This window comes from Lampris incognitus, chromosome 10 (genome assembly GCF_029633865.1).
Source record: "Lampris incognitus isolate fLamInc1 chromosome 10, fLamInc1.hap2, whole genome shotgun sequence".
In the NCBI taxonomy this organism is placed as follows: Eukaryota; Metazoa; Chordata; class Actinopteri; order Lampriformes; family Lampridae; genus Lampris; species Lampris incognitus.
This window is the reverse complement of record NC_079220.1, coordinates 20,523,163-20,537,751: the sequence shown is the minus strand read 5'-3', so window position 1 is coordinate 20,537,751 and position 14,589 is coordinate 20,523,163. Positions and strand designations below refer to the sequence as shown.

At 48.6% G+C, this 14,589-nt stretch overlaps 1 pseudogene; it reads left to right on the top strand.

The window, feature by feature from the left end:
- The window catches only part of LOC130119765 (uncharacterized), a 45,316-nt pseudogene extending 39,398 nt beyond the window's left edge, over nucleotides 1–5,918 (top strand).
- Nucleotides 5,919–14,589: the final 8,671 nt, after the last annotated feature.

Sequence of the window (14,589 nt, the reverse complement as noted above, 5' to 3'; positions counted from 1 at the left end):
CTGTTCCCTCTTTTCTCTGTTATCGCCACATTCTCTCTCTCTCTCTCTCTCTCTCTCTCTCTCTCTCTCTCTCTCTCTCTCTCTCTCTCTCTCTCTCTCTCTCTCTCTCTCTCTCTCTCTCTCTCTCTCTCTCTCTCTCTCTCTCTCTCTCTCTCTCTCTCTCCTCTCCTCTCTCTCTCTCTCTCTCTCTCTCTATATATATATACACCCCCTCTCTCTCAATTCAATTCAATTTAATTCAATTCAATGATGCTTTATTGGCATGACTGCATTAATTACAATGTTGCCAAAACAGGTGACAGCAAAACAGGTCAACAGAGTACCAAAAAATAAAACAAAATGAAATAAAGTGGTTTTTCTTCATTTGGTAGGTTAAGAAAATATGTTGTTATTAGTTGGAATTGTTTAAAATGTGCTCCTCTAAGATGTTTACATTTTTTCACATGTGGTGAGAAAGTGTAGCTCTGTTTCAGACTCCCTGAGGGTGCAGTGACAACACGGCCTTTGCTCTGCAGGGAGCCAGGTCGTCCTGTGTCTCCCCTTTTCAATAGCAAGGCTGTGTTCACGTACCAGTTTAATGTTGACATGATGGGAATGGAGGATTTTTATACTGTGGTGTAAATAAAATATATATTTAAATGCCAAGTCTCTCTCGTCTCTCGCTCTCTTTCTGTCTATCCACAGTGTGCTAGGTAGTCATCAGCTCTCTAACAGGAAGTCTGCTGCCAATTAAAGCCATAATGAGACCGGGCCAGACCAAGGAACTGAACAGAACATAGCAGGACAGACCAGAAACACACTGGAGATAAAGGGAGAAGGGTGACAGCAGAGGAAAGGAGGGTGGAAAGAGTGGGATGGAATGGAAGGAGGTAGAAAGAAAGAAAGAAAGAAAGAAAGAAAGAAAGAAAGAAAGAAAGAAAGAAAGAAAGAAAGAAAGAAAGGAAGGAAGAAAGCAAGAAAAAAGAAAGAATGAAGGGAGGGAGGAAAAACAGAGAGAATCATCTGGACAGCAAGATGAGAGAGAAAAGGGGGAAGAATGTAAAATGAAAGAGATGGGGACAAGATGGATCCTAACCCAGAGTGAAAGCGAGACGGCGAAAGGGACAGAGAGAAACAAAGCTACTGGCTACTGGTATGAGATGGCGACACAAAATGGAGAGAAAATCCCAATAACTTCCTAAAAAGAGAAAGAGAGTTAAACAGACAGGGAGAAATGAAAGTAGGGAAGAAGAAGGCTGCAGTGTGCTGCCAGTAGCTTAACAGAGACGAGGATTTTCTCACCATGGAAACCAAACAGCTTGTGATGGAGGTAAAGCATGGAGTTGTAATCACTGAGTAAAAACACACTCACACTCTCTCTCTCTCTCTCTCTCTCTCTCTCTCTCTCTCTCTCTCTCTCTCTCTCTCTCTCTCTCTCTCTCTCACACACACACACACACACGCGCACGACGCACGCACACGCGCGCGTACATGCATGGTGAAATGGGAGAGAGTGTAAAGGTACTGCAGTGGACATACACACACTCGCACAGACACATATACGTTCACAGTCTTTGATGAGCGGTAAAGTATTGTAGTGAATTTGCTACCACGTCAGAATTGTGCCAATTGTCCTGTTTTACCCATCAGGCACTGCGTGCAGATTGTCAGTTGTTATTAAATGTTTTGTAAGTGTTTTATGTGGTTTTATGTGTTTATGTGATTACTATTTGTTGTGGTGTAATTGCAGTTGTCATTCTGTTGTGTTGTGTAACCTTGTAACTGAAACCCTGAAAGACTTTGTTGTTCGAGTTGATGACGCCCATGTATTGTGTCACATTTCGGTAAGTTCTTGTTTCTGTGTGAGTTCAATAAAGGGACTGCAAAGTTATCTTGGTCATTACTTCTACGTTCGCCACTCTGGTGTCAGAAGTAGGATTGCAGCCAATACCCACAAATCGAAGATGGCAACGTCAAGAAGAAGCTTTGACGTAGAACTCCGGTAGATTGAAGGCTTCACCGAGTGTCTGGAAAAATAGCTTTCCCGGGAGAGAGCATCGCCGCTCGGAAGAAGATGTCCCGCGGAGGAAGGGCGGACGGAGCCAGCGCTCCCAGTCCTTCAGGACCCGACACGGCCGGCCGGTTCAGCGATTCGGAGGCGGTAACTGCCGCCGAGAAGTCGCGGCCTACTCTGAATTCAACAGTCGCCATGCAGCCGCCAGCCGCCACCATGTCATCGCCAGCCGCCGCCGTCTCCACCGCCGTCTCATCGCCGGTGCCGGCCACGGCCCATCCACTATCAACAGCCGCCATGTCGCCGCCGGCCGCCGCCATTACGTCACCGGTCACCGTCACCACTTCGCTGACCAACGTCACTACAACCCCAGCACCCCCTGCTAATGTGATGCTGCCATCCCCAAGCATCTTCAAGCTCCCAGGGTATGCGGGCATCACAGCCCTGGAGCCATACCTAGCTCAGGTGAAACTGGTAGCAAGTCACAACCAGTGGAGCACCCAAGACACTGCTGCTCATGTTGCCCTGGCGCTCGAAGGGAATGCGCTGCAGGTATTTCTCGACCTTATGCCGTCAGAACAGCAGGATTACGAGACACTGGCCGCTGCTTTAGACCGACGCTTTGGTCAACGGGTCTCTACTGACAGCATGCGAGACCGACTGGCCCGCCGGCGCCGCCAAGAGGGCGAGACCCTGGGAACCTATGCAGCAGACGTGCACTTCTTTGCACATCGTGGCTACCCCACCTTTGATCCAGCAGCTCATGACGAGTTAGCCCTGAGTGCCTTCATCCAGGGGCTCACCCCAGAGAGGTTGAAGGAGCACCTCCACATCACGGCACCTACAGCCTTCAAGACTGCATTGGAAGAGGCAGAGAGGGTGGAGGCTGTAATGGCCCCACACAGCCAACCGACCATATCCCCCATTAAGAACTCTTCCCAGATCGGCAGAGTGGGCCACGCACACGGTCTCTATCTTTGTTGCTCCATTGGTGGACACCGCTGCTGGACCCTTGTGGACACAGGGTCCACCATCTCCATTGTGCGTCCAGGGGTGCTGCCAGAGACAGAGTGGAGGCCCACCACCTTTAAAATCAGAACTGTGACTGGGGAACTAACCAGCATGCTGGGGAAGAGAGCACTGCAGGTGCGGGCAGGGAAAGTTGCAGCCACCCACGAGTTTTGGTTGGCTGAAATACAAGACCCTTGCATCATCGGTCTAGATTTGCTGACTCGCTGGGGGGCTCTGGTCGATGTGTCGAGTAATGCCATTCACCTTGGCACAGAGACCCTGGCCCTCCGGCGCCGTCCAGAGAGGAAGGTGGGACGTGTCCACATCCAGCCAACTCCACCTGTCACCATGCCGCCGCCGCCGCCCCCACCTCCACTGCCAACCAAGGGGATGACGACACTGCCCAGCCCACCAACAATGACGACGACCCTCATTGAGGCTACCATTCCTCAGACACCCTCGCCGGACACTGTTGCCGCCATCCAGGATCTGTATCAGCGGAGCAGTGAAGGGCTGGACCCTCAGCAGAGTCAACAGCTGAAAGACCTGCTCCAACAGTTCGCTGAGATTTTCGCTGCACGTGAAGAGGAGTGCACCCAGACCAACCTGGTGCAGCACACAATCGACACTGGTACAACCCCACCCATTAGACTGCGACCCTACCGGTTAGCGCTTGCCAAGCGTGAAGCTGCAGAGCGGATGATTCTAGAGATGGCTGCGGCCGGGGTGATAGAGCCATCCAATAGCCCTTGGGCCGCCCCTGCCATCCTGGTCAAAAAGAAAGATGACACCTGGAGGTTCTGTGTGGACTTTCGTCGGCTGAACAATGCAACTCGCAAGGACTCCTACCCCTTGCCCCGCATTGACGACGCTCTGGACCACATCGCAGGGTCACAGTGGTTCAGCTCACTTGACCTACGGAGCGGTTACTGGCAGGTGGAGCTGGCACCAGAAGCCAGACCCAAGACGGCCTTCACCATCGGTCAGGGACTCTGGCAGTTTCGTGTGATGCCCTTTGGTCTCTGCAATGCCCCCACCACGTTCGAGAGACTAATGAAGAGGGTGCTGGCTCACATTCCCCGCAACCGGTGCGTGGTTTACCTTGATGACCTTCTGGTTCATGCCGCTGACTTCGAGATGGCCCTAGAGAACCTCCGTCAGGTCTTCCAAGCCATTCGGGGGGCGGGCCTGCGCCTGCACCCCAAGAAATGCAACCTCCTTCGACGTGAGACTAAGTTTTTGGGCCATGTAGTGGGGGCAGAGGGCGTGGCCCCTGATCCTACTAAGGTGGAGGCGGTCGAGAAATGGCCAGTTCCGCGAAACGTCAGCGAGGTGCGCAGCTTCACGGGGCTCGTCTCCTACTACCGACGTTTTGTCCGCAACTTTGCCTCCATTGCCAGTCCCCTACACCGTCTCACCGAGAAGGGACGGGAGTTCCACTGGGACGACAACTGTGCAGCCGCCTTTGCCCGGCTCCGCACTGCCTTGATCACTGCATCCATCCTGGCCCTTCCTGATCCTAAGTGCCGCTTCATCGTGGACACAGACGCCAGCAATGTGGGGCTGGGGGCCGTCCTGTCTCAGGAAGTTGCTGGGGGAGAGAGAGTGGTGGCTTACTACAGTCGTGTCTTGAGCCGCCCTGAACGCAATTACTGCGTTACACGACGCGAGCTCCTGGCGGTGGTCGCGGCGTTCAATCATTTTCGCCCTATCTCTATGGCCAGACCTTTCTCCTGCGGACGGATCATGCGGCCCTGATCTGGCTGCTCAGCTTTAAGGAGCCCGAACGCCAGGTGGCAAGGTGGATTGAGGAGCTGCAGAGCTACGACTTCGAGACCCAGCACCGAGCTGGGCGCCTGCACAGCAATGCAGATGCCCTCTCCCGTCGTCCCTGCAAGGATTGTAGACATTGTGGGCGCCAAGAGGAGCGAGACAGAGCAATCCTCCAAGTGTCCACCACGCGGCAGGTTGAGCCAGAGGAGGCGTGACTGATGGCAATGGACAAGCAGGAGTGGCAAACAGCGCAGGATAGTGATCCCACCCTGGCCAGGGTGGGACAGTGGGTCGACGCCAAGGCACGCCCCCACTGGCAAGCTGTCTCTGCCATGTCGGTAGAGACCAAGGCCTACTTTTCCCAGTGGGCCACCTTGGCCCGGCGTGATGGACTGTTGTACCGGGTCTTGCAAGCGCCGGGCCGGGAAGAAGTGTGTGGCAGTTACTGGTGCCCAAGGACTGGCGCCAACGAGTGCTACGGGCAGCCCACGGCTCGGTGGGGGCAGGTCACTATGGGGTGGCAAAGACGCTGAACAAACTGCGCCAACGGTTCTACTGGGCCGGATGCAGGCATGACACTGAACTTTTTGTGCACTGTTGTAATGCCTGCACTGCCAAGAAAGGACCAACCAGACGCTCCCATGCCCCTCTACAAAACTATCAGGTGGGGGCCCCCATGGAACGGGTCGGTGTGGACTTTCTTGGCCCATTTCCCACCACAGACAACGGAAACCGGTACGTCCTTGTGGCCATGGACTACTTTACCAAATGGCCCGAGGCGTATGCGGTCCCAGACCAGAGCGCTGCCACTACAGCCGAGCGGCTGGTGTGTGAGATGTTCTGTCGGTTCGGTGCGCCCGAATAAATACGCAGCGATCAGGGGCGGAACTTCGAGGCACAGGTATTCGCTGACGTGTGTCAACGCATGGGGGTGAAGAAGACCAGGACAACGCCCCTCCACCTCCAGAGCGACGGACTGGTGGAGAGGTTCAATCGAACGCTCACCACACAACTCGCTATTGTCACCTCACGGGACCAGCGAGACTGGGACTGTCATCTACCCCTGGTCCTCTGGGCGTACCGGTCGGCAGTACAAGAAAGTACTGGGTGTACACCGGCCGCGCTCATGTTCGGGAGAGAACTGCGGACCCCTGTGGACTTAGCCTTTGGCACGCCCCCGGGTACTGACCTTCCCAAGATACCCGGTTTCGAGTACCTGCGGGACCTCCATCAACGTCTGGCCGAGGCACATGAGTTTGCTCGGCAGCATCAGGAACAGGCAGGTGCAAAACAAAAGCGGGCATATGACACTCGTTGTCAGGGCCGCTCCTTCACCCCAGGAGCAAAGGTGTGGGTCTTCAACCCAACCCGGAAGAGAGGGGTCTCCCCCAAGCTCGCCAGCCAGTGGGTGGGGCCCTGTGAGGTGTTGGAGCAGCTTTCGGATGTTGTGTACCGGGTGAAACTGTGTGTCCCGGGGCGGGTGGTAGTTCTGCACCGGGGCCGTTTGGCACCTTACCGCCCCTTGGCTGAAGAACCTGTAGATCAGTTTAGCCCACCCGGGACGGTCCCTCCTACACCCACAGGCCCTACCAACCGGACAGACAGTGGGGAACAGGGACCCGTGCCCCCGCGGCGGCGGAGACGGCTTCCCCTTCGCTATAGGGACTTTGTTGTCGGCTGAGGACAGGCGACACGCTGGAGGGGGTAATGTAGCGAAGTTGCTACCACGTCAGAATTGTGCCAAATGTCCTGTTTTACCCATCAGGCACTGCGTGCAGATTGTCAGTTGTTATTAAATGTTTTGTAAGTGTTTTATGTGGTTTTATGTGTTTATGTGATTACTATTTGTTGTGGTGTAATTGCAGTTGTCATTCTGTTGTGTTGTGTAACCTTGTAACTGAAACCCTGAACAACTTTGTTGTTCGAGTTGATGACTCCCATGTATTGTGTCACATTTCGGTAAATTCTTGTTTCTGTGTGAGTTCAATAAAGGGGCTGCACAGTTACCTTTGTGGTTGCTTCTACGTCCGCCACAGTATGGATGGTAGTTACTACTAGAAAAAATTGTGCAAATACAGAAAAAGTGATGAAAGCTAAAGTGGAGGCATAATCACAGCACCCGAGCACGAACTCACTCTCTCTCTCCCTCTTTCGCAAGTGCGAGTGAGCGTGCTGAGCAGACGTATCAGAGCGGCTGTGGGCGTTTTCTATCTTTTTGCTATCTTTATTTTTCCTTGTAAATATTGTACATAGTGCGTTTTGTAGGGTTACTGGTTTAGCGTGTGCATATAAGGAGGTTTGAAGGGGGTTTGTGTGTGTGTGTGTGTGTGTGTGTGTGTGTGTGTGTGTGTGTGTGTGTGTGTGTGTGTGTGTGTTTGAAGTCGGCGTGCTAAACGTCGGTATGGAGTTTCCCAAACTCGCCAGACAGCATGGCTATATAAAGTGTCGCCTGGTTTCCCATGTTGGGTGGAGGACTGTGCTCTGGCAGTGGGGGAGGTTGTGGGTCACAGCAGCGTTAAATCTGCTGCTAGATTGAACGGCGCTGTGGTGACTGTTGTCGACGTTGTAGCCAAAGCGAACGAAGTGGTGGAAGCCGGTTGTTGTTAATGACAGCTTCGTGTCGGCGTCACCGCTCACCACGCCGTCCACAAGAGTCACCATTTCCAACATCCCGCCGTTCATTTCCGGTGATGTTCTGTCTCGCTGTCAAGGTATGGGAAAGTAGTTTCGTCGGTCAGGAAGCTGTCATCTGGCTGCAAATCACTGCTGGTGCGACGTGTAATTTCACACAGACGACAGGTTCAAATGATCCTGAATGACAAAGACGAAGCACTGGATGTGGCTTTTAAGGTGAAGGTAGATGATTTTGATTACGTGAGTTTTGTAAACTCCGGGACCTTGAAGTGTTTTGGCTGTGGAAGAGAGGGTCATTTGGTTCGGTCCTGTCCTCAGAAACACTCCTCTGAGGACAAAACGCAGAGTGAAGAAGAGAGAGGAAACAAACAGAGTAAAACCAGGCAGAACATCGAAGAGACAACAGAAAAGGGACAGAGTCCAGACTACACTGACAAAACGGAACCACCTAAACAGAGTGAAACGTCTAAAAAGAAAAAAAACATAAATGATGAAAACGAGGCACAAAGTGCACAGGCAGCGGCATCACACACTACAGGCAGAGCTGCAGAAGGTGTAGTGTTGAGCAGCGACGAGGATTTGAAGGAGGAAGAAAAAGTCTGTAAGATTCCTGTACTGAAGAGAAAGCAGGCAGTTAAAACGAGTGGTTCTCAAGCCCCAAAAAGGAGCAATAACAAGGGAGAGAGGCAGGCAGCACGAGGAACAACTGTCTGAGGTTGAGTTGAGTATGGAGGAGGAGGAGGAGGAGGAGGAAGGGGACTGTGGTCTAGACAGCCAGGTACCTGTATTAAAGAAAAAGCAACAAGAGGTACAAACGTCTGAAGGTGAGTTTGAGGAGGAGGATGGTGGTGTAGACAGCCAGACTCGCACCCCCTCCCAGTTGTCAGGTGCAACAAAGCAAGTGTGTCACTGAGTGTTTTCATAGACATTGGCATGAAAAAGATTAAAATATCTTGCCCCCCATTTAAAATTAAAACTCCTTATAAAAAAGCGAAAGACTTTAAAATATGTTAAAATTACTGCTTCAATGTTGTTCATGTGATTTCTATTAATTTCTAGTATTTCTGGTTCTGTCTTAAATGGTTGGAACACATGGTCAACAGGGGGCGCTGTAGGTGTAATGTATCGGTGACTGACGCCTGTCACTAGTAGAGTGAGACGTCAGACGCACGAATAATACACAGACGCCAGGACTGATGTTGTGTTTGTTTATGTTCCAACAGGTAAGATAATCAGATATCAGAAACAGAAAAATATATGAAAGCGAGATAATAACTGCTAAGGTCTTAGACTGTGAGTGTGATGTGGAGTAACTAACTAGCTTTGAATGTAGACGCACTTGATAAAGGCGGTTTGGTCATTCCCGCTACCCGGGCGGATCAGTCTAATCTATGAAATTGGAAACGAACTATGAAACTGTGTGTGAAAGAAATGTACAATAGCGAATGAAACAACTATCAATGAGGGTGTTTTCTAGTTAGCCCATGCTAAGGTGTGTTGTGAACTGTTATTAATTGATGTGTAAACGAGTGGAAGCTAATAACAGTTGCTAACAGTAAAAGCCCGCTTTCACTGCGGCTCTGACCAATTGTTGGCCAGGAAAACTGTATATCGTTTCCTGTTACAAAATAAGAGTTCCCCTTTACATCACACGGCTACAGTATTCAAATTCATTGTTATGTTTTGTGACCATTGGGTTAAAGAGAATAATAAATAGACTTAAAAACAGTAATAAGTTAAAAGGTTAAACAGTTAATATGGTAATAAATAGAGATTACAATAAGTTCATTGGATATAAATACACAAAGTACAAAGTTGCTACAAAGGTGTTTGTGACATGATCACATGGCTGTATTTTGAGTGTTTTTGGTTTGTTTAATATGTAATATGTGTGTTGCTAGACGCCTGTCACTAGCTGTAGGTGTAAGGTATCGGTGACTGATGCCTGTCACTAGTAGAGTGAGACGTCAGACGCACGAATAATACACAGACGCCAGGACTGATGTTGTGTTTGTTTATGTTCCAACAGGAATAAAAAGGAAAATTAATATGCAACACAAGAACCGGCCATCGCGTCATTCTTAAAAGTGTAACACAAGAGTACTATGATGCACGCCAAATTAAAAAATTCTTGCAAAAAACAAAAAATTTGAGAAATTTCAAAATTGTGCATTTTTTTTTTTGGCAGATAAAGGCTTGATTATGTATTCGGTTAAATCCCAGATGAGGGGGAAAAAAGAAAGAAGAAATGGGCTACACTGATCAAGAGATACAGGTTAGGGAAAATGGTTCTGAAAATCAAATAAGAAATACAGCACGAAGAGTGTTACGCCCATCGTCCTGTATGTGTTCTGTGTTTGTCTTCCAGTGTGGGTCCTCCTCCCCCTCCTCCTCCCTCTCATCCAGCAGGTGCCCGTCCATGATTGGCCAGGTGTTTCCAGTCCATCATCGTTTGCGTACCTGTTCCAGAGCCAATCAGCCATCCGTCCGCCTATTTAAATGTCCTCCTGTCCTGTGTTCGAGAGATGTCGTCTTGTCTTTTGTTTGGTTGGCCATTGCTACATGTTTGTTTGTTGTCCAGCAGTTACGACCTATACCCGGTATAGCGTTTTGGTTTGGTTTTGACGCGCAGGGTCAAGTGGATATGTAAGCTGCCCACTCTTCATCACGTAGCCTATCTTTATTATATACACCAGGTTAGGAGTGAGTGCCACCCTCTGTATTTATTAGTCTAGTGTAGTTTAGGTTCCTGTATATCCCTGGTAGTCTAGAATCCTACTGCACTAGTTTAGGAGGTCCCTTTTTGGTTTATGACTTAGTATTTACTTGCATGGGCAGTTCCCTTGTTCCCTGTGACGTTCATATTATTTGTAATAAATAGTTTTGCATCTTGGCTTTTGTGTTGAACCTCGCATTCTCGCTGCATAGTGTTAGGCCCTTGTGATGTTCAGTATTAGGGGAATACACCTTTAAGGACACAGGGAGTTATGTGATAGTAAACAGAGCAGCCACGGGAGCGGGAAGGTAGACGAGAGTCAGTCGGATTATGTGCACGTTATGCATGGAGCGAAATAAACATGCCGAAGTTCCACGGCTAATTCAGAAACGATGTTATCATCTGTGAGAGTGAAAAGTAGGTCATTACAATGGCGACGAGGACTTTGTGGATTGACGGAACCTGCACTGCGGAATTGAATTATGAACTCTAATCAGTAGTAACAAAAGGGTAGTAACGTTCAGCTAACTGCATTAGCTGAGTTAGCTAGCACGAATCAACAAGCTCATCCAAGTCATCTGCCATCTCATCATGGCAAAGTTTTTCGCGTCGGGCGACGCGTACCCGGCGTTTCATATCCATGGAGGTGCCCCGGGGACGTTGGGACCTAGATGGGAGAAATGGACGGCTCGTTTCGAAAATTTCTTGTTGGCCATGGACATCAAAGACAATACTAGTGTAGCCGGGTGGTAAATCTGTTAAATATGTTAAATGATTTTCCACTTAAATTTAGTATAGTTTAACTGTTAATATATGTAATTGTTACACTGTCAAGCCATGTAAAATGTCATTTGATGTAGTTAAATTGTGAAGCAGATTGTGAGTGTATTTTTATAGTTTTGGTTGTCATTGCATGTTTTGACCAGTAAGTGGCAGTGTTGCGGACTTTTATTGTAACTCCGTGCAAGTTATCCAAGTGCATCTTGGGTATTCTTTCTTTTTTTTCTTGTGTGGAGCGCCTGAAGATTGCGGTGTGACGGTGCTCTGACTCCGTAGTAAGTAAAGGTAAATATCTTGTGAAATATACCTGTAACATTATTCCAAACAATATTGTATGTCGGTAATTTGACAAGATGGTTTGATTTAGACGCTACTGGAGTTGATGTTCGGTGATTTTGGGCGCGAGCCGTCGACTACTGTTCGCCATTGCAGGCATGACAAGGTAATGTTGGCGTGCATAAAGCCACACCATGCCATTGTATTTGGGTAGTAAGGGAAATGTAAAGGTTTTATATGCATTTTAATTCTGTTTAAAGGTAACTGACAGAGTGAGAAGTTGCGCGATCTTCAGGAAGTTCCACATGTCTTTGTTAAACCCTGTTTAACGTACATAGTCCACTGCCGTATTTTGCACCGTATATTGTATGTTGTATTTATTTCCCTTTTTAAAATCTTTTCTGTTAAACTTGCCACATCTGTGAACATTTATGAGCTGTTTGCTCGAAAGACACAGGAATTTATGCACTCAGTAAAACGATCTGCATTCGAAGGTTCAAACAATAAAATTAAAGCTACAAGAACCCCGGAAGTAATTGTGTCCTGTGTGGTATCTAATTCCACGGGCTACATAATTTTGGTACCAGGAGTGGGGTTAGCTAAACCATTTTTTTAAAAATTGGCAACAGAGTGGCTTATTTTTACTAAAAAAAAAAATACGGCAGTGGTGAAGATTGCTGGTGACGTCCGTTGGTGTTGAGTCTGAAGCCATCCTGCTGTGGAGGTGGTGACAGCGAGAGACGACGTGAGGGGCTCTACGAGGTTCTGGTGCTTCCTGTGTCACACGACTCAGCCGTACCAGCGCAGAAGACTCCAGCGCTAACTTCAGCTACAAAGACCAAGATTCAGCAAGGCTCCAAGTTAAAGACTGTCCTTGTAGTATCCTTGAACCAGGTTTTGAACTAAATATCCTCATTTATACTGGGCTGAGTAAAGATTAATATATCATTATGTCTAGTGATTCTGGTGATGAAGGGAGTTCACGTAATGATAATGGCCACACCTCAGGTGGCATAACGGGTATAGGTGAAGGTGCTACAGAAGAAATGCAGACCACCGTGCAAGAGCTCGCCAGACTGCGAGATGAGCTCACCAGGTTAAATGGTGAAGCAAGGGCTCAGAGAGCAAGTGATAACAGTGCACCCACACGTTCATACATCTACGTTCCAAGAGAACGCCAGATCCAAGCATTTAGTGGGGAGTGTGGTACAGACAGGAGATCTGTCGAAGAGTTTATTGAAGAGGTTGAAAGGGTTTTAAGATACAGAGAGCAAACAACAGAAGAACAATGTGACTATATACTATCTCTATTGCGTGGCCCTGACCCCTCATGCATAGTCGCACCTCTTCCAATGAAGACGTGCGACTATGCATGAGGGGTCAGTCAGTGGGGCCCAGTGATTTATACTCTTACCTGAGCAATGCATTTGGGGAAAAGCACAGTTCCACACAGCTTTTGCAGACCTTTTACAACCGTAACCAAACTGATGGAGAAGACCTCCGTGACTACTCCCATGCACTATCCCAGATTTTGAGCTCTGTAGTGAAACAGTCCACAGATGTAATACCTAATGAGAAAACTGTGCTCAGAGACCGGTTTATGGAGGGTTTAAGAGAAGCAGCACTCAGGCGTGAACTCAGGAAAATGGTTAGGGACAAACCAGAGAGCAGTCTTCTAGATGTGAGGAACGAGGCCCTCCTGTGGGAGATGGAGGACAGCAGGTCTCATCGTCCCAGGGTCATAAAGAGCAACCAAGTTACATCAGAGGTTCCAGAAACCCAGTGCTCTATTATTAAAACAAACAATGACCAAGGTACTGCATTAAATGATGTTCGGAGAGCAGTAGCCCATCAGGAAAAACAGCTAGCAGAGTTAGGCAAAACACTTGCTGATCTAGCCTTTGCTGTAGGTGAACTGAGTAAGCGCAGCACTCAACAGACATTCCTAGAGCCCAAGCCACGACCTCGACCCCAGCCAAAGTTCACACCAGATGGTCAGCCTATCTGTTTCAAGTGTAGAGGCATAGGTCACATTGCAAGAAAATGCTCACAGGCCAGAGGGGGTCAAGGGGACGCAACACCTAGTTCTTATGTAGTGCAGGAAAACTCGCACCCTCAGTTGTCATGAGCCACACAACTCGAGGGGAGGAAGCTGACTCACCAAAACAAACTCCAGACAGAAGCAGGATCTTAGAGCGTGCAGTCGGAGAATGTAAAACTGTTGAGGTGAAACTACGAGGCGTTACAGTGTCCTGCTTACTTGACACTGGTAGCCAGGTCAGTACAATTTCTGAGAGTTTTTTCAGGGAACACCTGTCAGTGAAAGGTGAAGACATTCACCCGGCATTTGAGTGGTTAAAGATCACTGCAGCCAATGGATTAGACATACCCTATATGGGCTATGTGGAGCTTGATGTAGAAGCCATGGGTCTGACTATCCCAGAGCGAGGTTTTCTGATAGTTAAAGATTCTGAACACTCTTCCTCTGTTCCAGGTCTAATAGGGATGAACATTGTCAAAAAATGCAGAGAGCTAGTACACACTGAGTTTGACACCACACTGCAGGAGAGGTTTGACTCAAATTGGAGAGAGGCTTTTAATCATCTTCATGCAGTACATGCAACAGACAGACTCTCTTTCGCTAGGGTAGCTGGTAAGGATGTAGTCCATATACCTGCTTCATCTGCTGCTACAGTTATGGCTAGGGGACTCAGGACAGTGAGTGAGGATGGTTATTTTTTGTTGCTGGAGTCTGTGGGTGTCCCCGTTCCTGGAGGTTTGGTTGTTGTGCCTACTTTGGTTTCATCGGGCAATCACATTTTTCCAGTCAGAGTCATGAACATGTCTGATGAAGATATCTGGCTAGGGCCACGGACTAGGCTAGGGGTTTTGACTCAGGTAGACTGTGTGAAAAGTGATGAGCTTTGTGAGGTACAGTTCCAGAGAATCTCAGCAGACACTGAACAAGTGAGTATCAGTGAACACCCCGAAACACCGACAGATGTGCAGGAAATTCTCGGCAAGCTCAATTTTTGTGGTAGCCCAGAACAGCAAGCACAGCTGACTTTGTTACTGGAGAAGTACTCTTTTGTGTTTGCAACAGAAGATGAAGATCTAGGCCACACTGACAAAGTACAACATGAGATCCATCTGACAGATGACATACCTGTAACACAGCCATACAGACGAATCCCACCCACACAGTACAGTGAAGTCAGGGAACATATTGGCAAGCTGCTTAAAAAAGGGGTCATTCAAGAAAGCTCTAGTGCTTATGCTTCGCCCATAGTACTAGTGAGAAAGGCAGATGGTAGTCTGAGGCTATGTGTCGATTACAGGAAACTCAACTCAAAGACAAGACGTGATGCATTCCCGCTCCCGAGAATTGATGAGAGTTTTGATGCGC